At 40.3% G+C, this 14579-nt stretch overlaps 1 protein-coding gene across 1 annotated transcript in view; it reads right to left on the bottom strand.

Moving 5' to 3' along the window:
• EDC3 (enhancer of mRNA decapping 3) overlaps positions 1 to 14049 on the bottom strand; it is an 85913-nt gene extending 71864 nt beyond the window's left edge. Inside the window, exon 1 of the mRNA XM_090270017.1 lies at positions 13916 to 14049. The gene's annotated coding sequence lies outside the window, so the exon portion shown is untranslated. The remainder of the gene's footprint in view (positions 1 to 13915) is intronic.
• Between the last annotated feature and the right edge of the window lie 530 nt (positions 14050 to 14579).

Here is a 14579-nt window from a genome sequence, read left to right as displayed (position 1 = left end):
ACATAAAATACTTATGAATAAATCCAATGAAAAATGTGCAGGATCTCCACTAGTAAGACTGTTGAAAAAAAATTTTTAATATCTAAATGCAGAAATGTACCACATTAATGGACTGAAAGTTTAATGTTGTCAATTCTCCCCAAATTGATCTATATATCAAATATATACATATCAATAAAAACCCCAGCCGGCCTTTTTGGAGAAACTGAAAGACTGGTTCTAAAATGTATATAAAAATGCAAAATAGAAAAGTCAAAATAATTATGAAAAATAAAAGCAAAGTAAGATGTTTCACTACCTTATGTCAAGATTTACTATAAAACTATAGAAATCAGTGTGATATGGTTGCAAGGATAGACAGGCAACGAAACACAATACAGTCCAGAAACAGACCCATACACATATAGTCAACTGACTTCTGATTAAGGTACCAAGATAAATCCATGGAGAAATCAAAGTATTTTTCAATAAATGGTGCTAGAACTGGATGGATATATGTGAGAAAAAATAACCTGTTCCTATCCCATACCAGATAAAAAAATTAATATGAAATAAACTATCTAAACATAAAAGTTAAAACAAGTTTCATAAAAATTAAAAAGTTGTGCTCATCAAAAATCATCATTATAGAATACAAACTGGAGGAGATGCAAAACAGATGGCCATGAGGCCAGTTGGGAGACTACTACAGCAGTCCATCTGAGAGGTGACAGTAAGCTAAAATAGGCCACATCAATGGAGATAGGAAAAAGTTGATGGGTTCAAGACCTATGTAAGTGGTGGTTAGACTCTGAAATAGAAAGGGGAAAAATCACCTTCAGGAAAATAAGAGGTGACTGGAACACAAAGAATCCCACATCTGTTATACACGTACCATCATAGTGTGTAAGAACAGCAGCAGCAGCTAGCATTTATTGCACACTTACTATTTCAGGCACGAGTTTAATCTTTCAAGGCATTTTTTCCTTCCAATCGCATGACAACCCTATGAGAGAGCTACTTAACTATCCCATTTTACAGGCTGGTATTTCCAACCCAGAGATTATATTGGATATTTTACACACTTCTAACCAGAGCATAAAGTCAGCTTCTTAGTACAAAGGCTTATCTTCTGTGTTGCACATACTATTCCAATGCATTCACATATCATGGTTTTCTTCTCATTGGATATTCAGATAATTCCACTTTTGAGAACTACAATTAAGGCAGCAATGATCAATTTCATTTAGGGTTTGTCTTAAATTATTTTCTTAGGATACAGCTTCAGTCAGTCAAAAGATAAAAATCACCTTTTTATCAGAGTACAATGTACCAGAGCAGAAAACATTTTTTTTCAAACCAAATCATTCTCTGGATAAGTTTAGATAGTTATCATTTAAAATAATGGTACTGTAATAAAATATTTTAAAAGGTATTCAGTCTAATCTTGCTCCATCCCCATATCACTCCATTGGAGGCTACCTCCCAGGCAGTGAAGCACTTCAAGAAAAATTTCATCCTATAAATATACAACCTTTCTAGACTGAATCATGAAGAAATGAAAAATTTAACTAGACCAATAGCAGTGAGGAAACTGAAAAACCATCACCCTCCGCCCAAAAAAAAAAAAAAGTCCAGGACCAGATGGCATCACTGGTGAATTCTACCAAACATTCAAAGATTTGATATCTATCCTTCTCAACTCTACCAAAAAAACTGGGGAAGAGGCAATAATTCCTAACACATTTTAGGAAGCCAACATAACTCTGATAACAAAACCTGGCAAGGATAACTCTAAAAGAGAAAACTGCAACCCAATATTTCTGATGAATACGAACAAAAAAATCCTAAGCAAAATATGAGCAAATCGAATACATTAAAAAAATAACACATCACAATCAAGTGGGGTTTATTCCAGGGGCACAAGGATGGTTCAACATACACAAATTGATCAATGTAACACACAACATTTAACAAGAAAAGGATAAAATCATATGATCTTATCAATAGATGCAGAAAAAAGCATTTGATAAAATACAACATCCATTTAGATTAAAACACTCAACAAAATGAGTATAGAAATGTAAGAAAAATGGGTATAGAAGGAAACTACCTCAACATAATATAGGCCATATATGACAAATCCTCAGACAATATCATATTCAATGGCGAAAAGCTGAAAGCTTTTCCTCTAAAATCAGGAACCAGACAAGGATGTCCACTCTCACCACCTTTATTCAACATAGTACTGAAGTCCTAGCTAGATCAATCAGGCAAGAAAAAGAAATAAAAGTCTCACTCTTTGCAGATGACACGATTCTGTATATAAAAAACCCTAAAGACAACCAAAAAACTATTAGAATAAACAAATATAGTAAAGTTGCAGAATACAAAATCAATGTACAAAAATCCACTGTTTTCCTATACACTAAGAATGAAAGTTCAGTGACATTATCAAAGATGCTTAATTCACAGGCAAGAAGAATGTCAAATGCCTTGCAACTGGATGTCTTCCCAGTAAGACAGTCTCACAGATTTAGGGACTGGTTTGTGGGTTAGACTGAATAAATTAACATGTGTTTTCTGTTTTCATAGGGCATAAGCCTATCATCTCATTACCTGAGTGATTGTATGTACAGGCCTCACTTAATTGTGTCTGCATCGCTGCCTCCTGAGACTCAATGGTTTGGCTGAACTAAGTGGCTGGATTGGTGAAGAATGGGGTGGTCTGTGGCCTTCACTTTAAAACTGGTTTCTCTTTCCTATTCTAATGACTTGAACAGAAAGGGCCCAGAGGTCTGAGAGGGGGGAAACCTAAAATATTCCCCTCAGCCCAAACTAAGTATAATGGGCAAAAGGGCTTTGGACAGGTGTGACGTGCCTTGCACACCTTCCTCCAAAGAAGCTTTTGTTTTTCCTACGGTGGGACATTGAAAAATTAATCACTGTCTTTTGTCTTCTAGTGGTTATGAATTGAATGATGCCTTTTAACCCTGTTGCCAAATCTGTTGCCCCTAGAATACAACAAGGATGCCAGCCTGTTAAATCAAGCATGCCATTGTCCGGGGACAGCCAACTGACCTGGAGTGTGCAAGATCCTTCCCCATGTGGGAAGGCCACCCTCCCCTCCACACCCCCACTCTTATTAGGGATTTCTGGACCCAAGGGTAGGTAGGACGACGACCACGGCCAGCTTGAAGCAGCTAGAGGAGCATGAGACCTTGCCCATTGTCCTCTATAATATTATAAAGGGTCTTAAGTCTGAGAGGGGGGAATTGTTGCAGAGCGGCGGTCCCCCCTAAAATAAATAAATTAATTAAAAAAATTTTTTTAAAAGAATGAAAGTTCAGAAAAATAAATTTTAAAAATTTTCTTTTGCATTGCAACCAAAGAAATAAAATACCTAGGAGTAAACTTTAAAAAGGATGAGAAGAACCTATATACTGGAAACTACAAAGCATTATTAAGAGATTGAAAAAGGCACAATGAAAAGATATTCCGTGTTCCTGGATTAGGAAAATCAACGTAGTTAAAACGGCCATACTACTCAAAGCAATATACAGATTTAATGCAATCCACATCAAATTCCCAATATCATTTAAAGAAACAGAACTTCTGGTCAAGATGGAGGCGTAGTAGACACTCTTCACCTGCTCACACAACCACAGAATGAATTACGACCAGATCTCAAAACTAGTAACACCTGGAACCATCAGAAAATTAAGCTGTATAAAAATCTGACAATCAAGGATTTAAAGAAGACAGATGGCCAGGAGGGGCAGAGATAAAGGAGAGCGGTAGAGTGGCACAGAGGCGCAGAGCTGCAGGCGGCACGAGGAGGCAGTGGAACAGGTGATCCCTCACTCACATGTGGTGGATGAAGATCAGGAGGGACACCTGGGAGGGAGGATCCCAGCCCCACACCAGACCATGCAGCAGTCCAGGGTTCCAGTGCCTGGAAGATAAGTCCCATAACTTCTGCCTGTAAAAACCAGTGGGGGTTGGGGCGGCAAAGAAATTGCTGGATTATTAGGAGACTCCTCTTAAAGGGCCCACAAGGAGTTAGGACTTACACCGACTCACCCCATCAGGAGTACAGCACCAGGGCAACAGCTGGAAGAACACAGGTGGCATAGGGGGAGAAAGTAAACTGACTGGAAACAGGGAGACAACACCCTTCCAGGGCATACCTCCAGAAGACAGGCAGTGGCACTGTTCCTTCTCCAAGCCCTCCCCCACCACAAAATGGTGAAACCAGGTTGCCCCACCCTGGTGAACACCTAAGGCTACACCCCACACAATGTACAGGTCCACTCTTCTACAATAGTCCATGCTAAGACAGAAAGCCAAAGCAGCTCTAATATACAGAAACAAACACAGGGAAGCTGCCAAATTTGGGAGACAAAAAAATATGGCCCAAATGAAACAGCACAACAAAATTCCAGAAAAAGAATTAAATGAAATGGAGATAACCAACCTATCAGATGCCGAGTTAAAAAACACTGGTTATCAGGATGCTCAAAGAACTCACTGAGTATGGCAACAGCATAAAAAAGACCCAGGCAGAAATGAAGGTTACATTAAATGAAGTAAAGAAAAATCTACAGGGAACCAACAGTGGAGGGGATGAGGCTGAAAATCTAATCAATGATTTGGAACATGAGGAAGAAAAAAGCATTCATCAGAACAGCAAGAAGAAAAAAGAATTCAAAAAACGAGAATAGACTAAGAAGCCTCTGGGACATCTCCAAACATACCAACATCCAAACCATAAGGATGCCTGAAGGAGAAGAGGAAGAGCAAGAAACTGAACACATACTTGAAATCATAATGAAAGAAAACTTCCCGAATTTGGTCAAGGAATAGACATACAAGTCCAGGAAGCACAGAGTCCCTAACAAGCTAGACCCAAAGAGGACCACACCAAGACACATCATAATTAAATTGCCAGAAGTTAAAAAGAGAATCTTAAAGCAGCAAGAGAAAACAAGACAGTTGCCTACAAAGGAGTTCCCATAAGACTGTCAGATGATTTCTCAAAAGAAACTTTGCAGGCAAGAAGGGACTGGCAAGAGTATTCAAAGTGATGAAAAGTAAGGAGCTACATAACCAAGATTACTCTATCCAGCAAAGCTATCACTTAGAATGGAAGGGCAGATAAAGTGCTTTCCAAACAAGTTGAAGCTAAAGGAGATCATCATCACCAAGACCTTATTATATGAAATGTTAAAGGGACTTATTTAAGAAAAAGATCAAAACTATGAATGTTAAGACTTCCGGCCAAGATGGAGACCTAGACTCACACGTTCCATCTCCCTCCACAACTAAGAAGGAATACAACTACTGCAAAACCAGAAATAACCAGAAGTTCCAGAAAATAAAGCTACATGGAAGTCCAACATATGAAGTTATAAAGAAGTGGTGCTCGTCCAGATGGGTAGGAGGGGTGAAGCTGAGGTGGAGAGGTCAAGCTGTACTGGCGGCAGCAGCTGCAGCGACGGCAGTGGGACAGCGGTGAGCACAGACACCCGTATTTAAGGGGAGGTGAGAAGCGCCTGCGGAGCACCCCTGGCTGCAGACCAAACCTGTCAGCTTGCGATTCCAACACCAGGGAAGGCAGATCCCCATTGCCTCGGATTGTGAAGGCCGGAGGGCGTGGGGATGAAGGAGGAGACTCCCAGTCTCTCAGTAACGAGTAAAAGGCAGGAATCCATCTTTGATCCCAGCCCCCACATAAAGTGGCCACAGTGTGGTGAAAAGGATCGCCTGGTAGTGACCAGTGCACAGGGCTCTGCCTCCGATAGCGTAGGAGGTGAGACAGCCCCGCCCAGGAAGCAAAGGTAAACACAAAACTGTCAGGATGGCACAGATCATGATGGAGATCCTGGTGACGCAGCTGACCAGACAGAAAATACCTAATCTAACAGCTCAGCATATAGGAAACCTTTCTGAGGCACCGTTCAGAGCTTTGGTTATATGAATGCTTACAGACCTAACAGCAGATCTTAAGCAAAACTGGGAAGGAATGAAGGTTAGTCCTGCTGAAACTAGGGCAAACATCCAAATCATAGGGTTGCCAGAAGGTGAAGAACTAGAAACTGAAAAATTATGTGAAAAAATAATGAAGTAGAACTTCCCTAACTTGGGGAACAAAATAGACTTACAGGTCCAGGAAGCACAGAGAATTCCAAAAAAACTGGATCCAGGGAGAATCACACCAAGACACATTATAATCAAAATGTCAAAAATCAAGGATAAAGAGAGAACCTTAAAAGCAGCAAGAGAGAAGAAGAGAATTATGTACAAAGGGGTCCCAATAAGACTATCAGCTGATTTCTCTAAAGAAACTCTGCAGGCAAGAAGGGACTGGCAAGAAATATTCAAAGTAATGGAAAGCAAAAACCTACAACCATGATTACTCTATCCAGCGAAGCTGTCATTCAGAATAGAAGGGCAGAGAAAGTGCTTCCAGGACAAAATAAAACTGAAGGAGTTCATCAGATCCAAACCACTGTTATATGAAATGTTGAAGGAACTTGTTTAGGAGAAAGAGGACCAAAACTATGAACATTAAAATGAAAACTGCATCACAACAACCAACAACAGAAGCTAGGGAATCAAAACAAAGGCAAACTAAGTAGGCAACAAGAGTGGGAAAAGAATTAAAGGTATGGGAAACATTATGGGGGGAGGTCGGGGGGGGAGGGGGAAAGGGAGGGAGGTGGTACAGGAATTAAGAAGCATAGTAGAAGGAAGTGGAGTAGACAGGAAGATGTTGAGAACAACTATATGCACAACCAATGGGCATGGACTGAGGTGGGGGGAACAACTGGAGGTAGGTGGGTCACTGGGTGGAGGGGAACAAAGGCAAAAGAAATTGGGACAACTGTAATGGCATAATTAATAAAGCATATTTTTAAAAAGAACTATGAACATTAAAATGGCAACAAATTCACCATTATCAACAACTGAATCTAAAAAAAACAAATCAAGCAAACCACCAGAACAGGAACAGAATCATAGATATGGAGATCATCTGGAGGGTTATCAGTGAGGGGGGTGGGGGAGAAAGGGGGAAAAGGTAGAGGGATTAAGAAGCATAACTGGTTGGTACAAAATAGACAGGGGGATGTTAAGAATAATATAGGAAATGTGAAGCCGAAGAACTGATATGCATGACCCATGGATATGAACTAAGGGGGGTGGGATTGCTGGAGGGAAAGCAGGCACCAAGGGGAGAGGGCCAAAGGGGGAAAATTGGGACAACTGTAATAGCATAATCAATAAAATATAGTTTAAAAAATGAAATAATAAGTAACCATTCAATATGTAACAAACTGTCCTTTTATTATCAGAAACGTCCCTCTATGTAAAATACAACATTAATACATCATTCAAACTTAGCAGACAGGTTGACAGGCATGCTTCATTTTACCGAGCTTCACTTTATTGTGCTACAGAGATGTTGAATTTTTTACAAATTGAATGCAAGTGCCTCCAACAACAAAGATTACAACTCACTCTGTTGCAATACTCATTTTATTGCAGTCATCTAGAACCAAACCTGCAATATCGCCAGGGCATGCCTGTATTCTATAAGGAAAATTTCTTTATTTACTGAAAACAGTAAATCAGGCGGAGTTCCACCATCTGGGTTCTTAATCAGATGAACACATAAAGGAAGGGGGCTTCATTGATTATAGGGTTAACCCCTTCACGTCAAAAGAAGAGCTACAGCTGAAGCAGAAGATAGAGAAGCTACAGGGAACCCATCTTGGATGCCTGTTATTTTCTACTTTTCTATCAAGGTATCATAAATAGTAAGTCTGCATATTTTATATGTACAGCTCAATATATTTTTACATATTAATTCACTCACATAACCACCATCCAAATCAAGACACAGAATACTTCAAACACCCCATAAGGTTCTACTGTGTACCCACAAAGGTAAGTCATTATTCTGATATCTATCACGAAAAACAGCACAACCTGTTTTTTGAACTTCATATAAATGAAATCATAAAGGTCCTCTTTTTAAAGTATTTGGCTTCCTCACTCCATGGTACATCTCTTAGATTCACACTTGTTACGTGTACCAACAGTTCATTCTTTCTCATGACTATGTAGTATTCTATTACATAACTATACCTTAATGGATTTACCCATTCTACTGTCAATAGACAGTTGAGTTATTTCCAGTTTAGAGGCTATTATGAATAAAGGATTAAACACTCTTCTATGTCTTTGTGATGGACAAGTATACCCACATTTGCTGGGCATAGTATATAGGAAGTCATAGAAAACTGTAAATATGAGACTATTTTGCTGAAAGGCTAGACTATCAGGATTTCCAGACTACCAAATGCCACACTAAGTATGAGACTTTACTGTATTATTTCTCTTCTAAGAAGCCTTTAGAGAACAGTCAGGTAGCCCAAAATAGTTTTCCACGTGTTATGCAACTGAAGCAGTTGCCAAATGTTCCATAAACTACAAATAAACAACCTGTCAATTACAAACCTAACTTCCATCTAAGCTGCCACAACAGACAGCACTCACAGCATTCAGATCCAAGGAGCAACTCCGTGGTATGCTAAGGACAATTACAATCAACAGCTGTAGATGAGTAAGTGGTTAGTTATCAATTTCTGAAAAACTAGGTATCTTTCCATGCCTCTATCTGAAAAGGTATTCATAGAATCAAAATCTTGGGAATGGCAGAGATCTTAAAAGAAAACATCTTGTACAATCCTAGTACTAAGTCCGTATCTTCCATAAAAGGCAGCATAGTAAAAACAGCATGGACTTCTGAGGTCAGACATCACATGCCCAGGTTCACGTCTGGACTTCACCACTTATCAGCGCTATGACCTGGGCAAATTATCCTAATCTGAGTCTCAACTACAAAAATGGGAATTACAGTAGTCCCTCTCTATATCGCAGTTCACTTATCATGTCCTCACTGTATCGTGGGATTTTTTAAAATATTATATTTAATTATTTATCGCGGATTTTTCGCTATATCGTGTGATTTTGCGGTACTGTATACGTATGCTGTTGAAGTTACCTAGGTTTAAGAGTGTAGAATATGTTTAAGAACATAAGTAGTGTTTATAAAAGTGTGGAAAAGGTTAGTGAGTGGGAAAGGTTAATAAGGGACTGGGAACAGTTTATAAGTGTGTGGGAAGGGTTTATAAAGCCTTAAAATATATATAAATACTAAAATAAATGTAAGGTTCCTACTTCGCGGATATTCGCCTATTGCAGGGAGGTCCAGAACGTAATACCCGCAATAAGTGAGGGAATATTGTATACCAATTATGCCACCATATCACAGGACCATCATGAAGACTGACACAATCTATACAGTTTCTACCATATAGCAAATTCCATTTTAAAAGTCTCATTTTAGCAAAGAGAATACTGGAGAAATAGGGGACTTGATATTTGGTCCTAGAAGGTCATACTATGAGGGCCACCTCCCTTCTCACCCAAACAAAACTACAAAAAATACCTGAATTACTCCTACGACATCCTGGAAATAAAGTCCCAATCTTCAAAATACACATATCCCTAGGGGTACACAAAAATATGCAAGCAAGGGATCAATTTCCACACTACTTTTCATAAACTTGATCTGCCTAGATAATTGAATTATCAATAAAAGATTTTCTATCATAAAATTTATTACTTAGGACAGGGGTCAGAAAACTATAGCCTATGGGCCAAAGCTGCCTCACTACCAACAAAGTTTTATGGGAACACAACCATATTTAGCTGTTTGTTTGTTGTCTGTGGTTGTTTTTGCAATACAACAAAAAAGTCGAGTAGTTATGACAGAGTCTATATGGCTCACAAAGCTGGCTGTTTACAGAAAAAGTTTGCTGACTCCTGCTTTAGGATAAAATTTTGTGTAAAAATGGATGGATACAAGTTCAAAAAGAAAAAGGAAAAATACAAAATGGATAAATTCCCAGAATGGTACAAATGACTAAAGCTGACTCAAGAAGTAATAGAAAATGTGGATAGATCTAAATCAAGTAAAGAAATTGAATTAGTAATTTAAAATCTTCCCATAAAGAAAAGCCCAGGCCCAGGAGACTTCAGTGGTAAATTCTATCAGACATACAGAAAAAAATAATTAACAACGTTATACAAACTCTTTCAGAAAATATAAAAGGAACGAACATTTTCCAACTTATTTATGAAGGTAGTACAGTTTACCCTGAATAATGTAGAAGTTAGGGGCAGTCTAAAATCCCTGTATAACCTTTGACTCTTCCCAAAAATTAACGCTGCCACAGGTGATTGGTTCTAGGACACCCCACATCCCGCAGATACCAAAACCCATGGATGCTCATGTACCTTACATAAAATGGCACGAAACAATGCATACAGTCAACCCTCCACAACCATGGGTTCCCAACCGAGGATCAAAAGTACTGTTTTCGATCTGTGGTTGATTGAATCTGCAAAGGTGGAAACCCAGTGATATGGAGGACCAACTGTATTTTTGAAAAAAATCCAGGTATAAGTGCATCCATGTGGTTTAAACCTGTATTGTTCAAGGGTAAACTGTGTCCCTCTGATAACTAAGGCCAGACAAAGACATCATAAGAAAACCTCAGGTCAATATCTCTCATGAACGCAGACAAAAATTCTTAACAAAATATTAGTAAACTGAATTCAGGAACATATAAAAAGTACTATACACCATGACTAAGTGGGGTTCATTACATGAACACAAGACTGGCCTAACATCTGAAAATCAAGTAATGTAATATAACATTTATACATACCTTAGGTTTTCAATATAATAAAGGTTATTTCTATATTTTACTTTTTAATAATTTTTAAATGATTTTTTTAATTTATTTATAGAGAGAGGAAGGGAGGAAGAGGGAGAGAAGCAATGATCAGCTGCCTCTCATACAGAGCCAAACCTGCAAACCAGTCAAGTGCCCTGACTAGGAATCAAATCAGTGACCTTTCCCTTTGTGGGACAATGCCCAACCAACTGAGCCATACCAGTCAGGGCATTTGTATATTTTAAAAACATCAAACTGCAACCTGGCTGGGTGGCTCAGTTGGTGGGAGCATCATTCTGTACACCAAAATGTTGCATTTCGATTCCCGGTCAGGGCACGTACCACTAAGTTGCAGTTTGATCCCTGGTTGGGACATGTACTGGAGGCAACCAATCAATGTTTCTCGCACATTGATGGTTTTCTTTCTCTCTCTCCCTCTCCCCTCTGCCTCCTTCCCTCTCTCTAAAATCAATAGATAGATATACCTTTAGGTGAGGATTAAAAAAAAAAAAAAAAAAAATCAAATTGCTATTGTATTTAGATAGCTTTGTATTTTTAGAAAGTCAATATTTACAATGTTGTAAATTACATCCTTAACTTTTTAAAATTAAATGCTTGAATTAAAATTTATGATGAAAAATTTCAGATGCCAACTTAAAAATAAGAAATACAAAAATTCCCAATGTTTTGGACACTCTCAGCAAAAATGTTTTAAGGCCACACTGACTCTGAATACGCCTGAAATGACATGGGGAAAAAGAATCATTCATGCCAAAGCAACTTCACCGTGTCTTCTGACAGCCAATAAAAAATTACTTTTTAAAATTTGACAAATCCTGACTCCTTTTAACTTCTAACCTCAAAGTTAACTTATTTTTGTAGGATACCAGACCTAAACCTAATATTCCAGGTTTGAGCCAACCAGTACTGGGATCAAGGGATGCACCCTTCCTTGATCTTACATTTTCCTAATGCAATCTACTACTGCAGTTCACATCAGTTCCTCTCACAGGCTAACCACACCACTGATTCAGATGACTGAGATTCCACATTTTTTTATTACATGAGACCCTCCTAAGTCACATCTCTACCTTCATTAACTGGTATAGCTGATTTTGGGAGGCCCAAGTGAAATTCTTCACCGTTTATATTACCTTTCCATTTTATTAAGTTGCACTGGGCAAATTTTGAATTTAACCAGATACTTTCTCTCTTCACTTCATCAACGTCATAAATTTGCTAAGCACATCTTTCAGCTAAGGCTTCAAAGACATTCTGTGTATAAAGAAAGTGACAGAGCCTCAACTCAGATCACCGGAATCCCAGTGGTTTTGTGTGCATAAATCAAACCCCTCCAGACACAGATATTCAAAGTCACCTACTTTTACCACAATCTGGCAAATACCCCCATCTTACCCACCAGGCCATCATAAAAGACTTAACGAATACCTTGCTAAAACAGACACCATCACTATGGATACTATATCCACTTTGATATAGATAGGATGTCCTATCCTGTTGACCTGCTGAATTTATAAGAACTCTAGTAACCCTGCTACTCTGACTGAAAAAACAGAAAAATGACACATTTTCCACTTTGAATTAATTACAGTCTCAGGAATCACAAGAATCTTAAACATTTTCTAGTCCATTGGTTTTCAAAGTATAGGTTTTTAGTAGTCAAAGTCCATTTAGTGAGTTGCAATCTACTTTTTTTCTTTTAATGAAATAACATCAGAGGGCATCATATGTAGAAAGAGAAAACTTGTGTCATGTGTGTGCATCTGCATGCACTCACTTTATGCATTTAGGGGGTACACTGAGTCATGATGTAGTCACAGGTCAAAAGTCTGAAAGACACAGCCCTACCCCCACAAAGAAGCTCCACCAAAAACTTCTTAGTAATCAAAAAGCTATTATTTGTAACCATCTTCACTTCATACAGAGAAACCAACAAATAGAAATTTTGTGCTCACTACACCTAATTTGCTATTCATAAAAATAAAGACTGGAGCCCTGGCCAAGTAGCTCGGTTGGCTGAAGTGTCATCCCCACGTGCCCAAATTGGGGATTCAATCCCTGGTCAGGGAACATACAGGAATCAACCAATGAATGCGTGGATAGATGGAACAACAAATGATGTTTCTCTGTTTCTTTTTCTTTCTTTCTTTCTCTCTCTCTCCTTTCCTCCCTCCCTCCCTCTCCTTCTCCCTCCTTCTCTCTCCCTCTTCCTCTTTCTAAAAAATATATTTAAAAATTAAAGAAAAAAAACGGAATCTATCAGGGGTTTCCAGTCGAAATATGGACCTGCTCAGAAGACAGTCACTTATGTTTCGGTGGCACTAAGACCAATATCAACAAGCAGCAGAATGAAATCACTTTAGTCTGTGGTTAGGGAAGAAAACAAAAACCATTCTGGGTCTCCAGTTCCTCATCTGTTACCACGGGAGAGTACTGTTAGAATTCCAGAAACTATGGAATCAGATTTATTGAAAACCAACTGGTCAAGCAGGTGAGAACTATGACTCCCACACAGCAAGACATTGTAACCACTTCAACAAGTCAATTATTGATAAATTAAATCAGTATCACAAAAAAGCACTGATAAGAAGCTTAGCCTTACACCAACAGCAGGAAGAATCAAGAAGTTTCCAGGATTCAGCAGAAGCCAGGCCCTGGCAGGTACCATTACTTTCTCAGCTACCCTTGCCTTCTAGACCCCAGTTCATCTCTGTCCTCAAGCCACCAGTCATGGATGTGGCACTGGCGCTCTTCCCTGCCATCCTGCTCTACTGTGCAAAAGGAAACTGAGGTATGAAGCAATGAGTGGGCGAGCTGCAGCAGCCACCACCAAGTCTAAACCAAGAGCCTAGGCCGCTTAAAAGCTGCATGTCTCATAGCTCTCCCAGACTCTTCAGAATCCCGCGGCCCTCGGCCTCCCACCGCTAACCACGCCCCCGAGACAGTCCCTAATACCTGGCCCTCTGCGTGCCCCAGGGGGCCCCCAGCATGCGCCGCCTCTCTAGGAGGCCTGGAACCTTGAAGCCTAAAAGCAAACCCGCCTGGCAACTCCGGAAGGCCCCTCCCACGAGCGCCCACAAACCAGTGCCGCCCCTTCCTCCCACCTCCAAGCCGTCGGGCCTGCGCCTCCTCCGCACACCACGCCAATCGGCCCAGTCACGACAGGGAACCAAGAAACTCAGTCGCTGCTCGCTCCACACCCACCCCAACAGCCACGGCCGCCGGAAGTGCCCGCGTCTCCACGCCACCGTCGTGAGGTCACTTCCTGCGCGACGCCTTGAAAATCACAGGGCAGGCAATTGCGGGCGGGGCAAATTTTAGAGTTTGGGAGGCCGTTGGGGGGGCGGGGCCGGGGCCTGAGGCCTCCCAGAGCCGCGCCTGGTCGGCCTTATTGCGTGCCCCGCCTACTCGAACCGACTGGAGTACTGGTTGGGGATTACGTGTAACTCTGCTAACGGGGTAGGTGCCTGCGGGACTGTGCTCTGTCTTGGTGGCTATCTCCGGCTTTCCCTCCGGTCTCCCTTGGGAGGAGTGGTGATGTGGGCCCGTTCCTTGGTTAGTCGCAGGGGTGGGACGCAATATGTAAGCCCCTGAGATGGATTAAAGGAAACGAGAAGTTCCCGTTGTGATTGAGCTTAAGACTTGATCACCTTTGGCTTATCCGGAGGTTAGTGTCAGCCAATCTGTGTTTGACTGCCCTCCGGCCACATCGACCCTAGCAATCCGTACACGAGAAAATGCCACTCTCTTCCCAGCGGCGTTTTAGTT

Source organism: Furipterus horrens, unplaced genomic scaffold (assembly GCF_987537825.1).
Source record: "Furipterus horrens unplaced genomic scaffold, mFurHor1.1.pri manual_scaffold_3, whole genome shotgun sequence".
Classification (NCBI taxonomy): domain Eukaryota; kingdom Metazoa; phylum Chordata; class Mammalia; order Chiroptera; family Furipteridae; genus Furipterus; species Furipterus horrens.
This window is presented reverse-complemented; position numbering and strand designations above follow the sequence as displayed.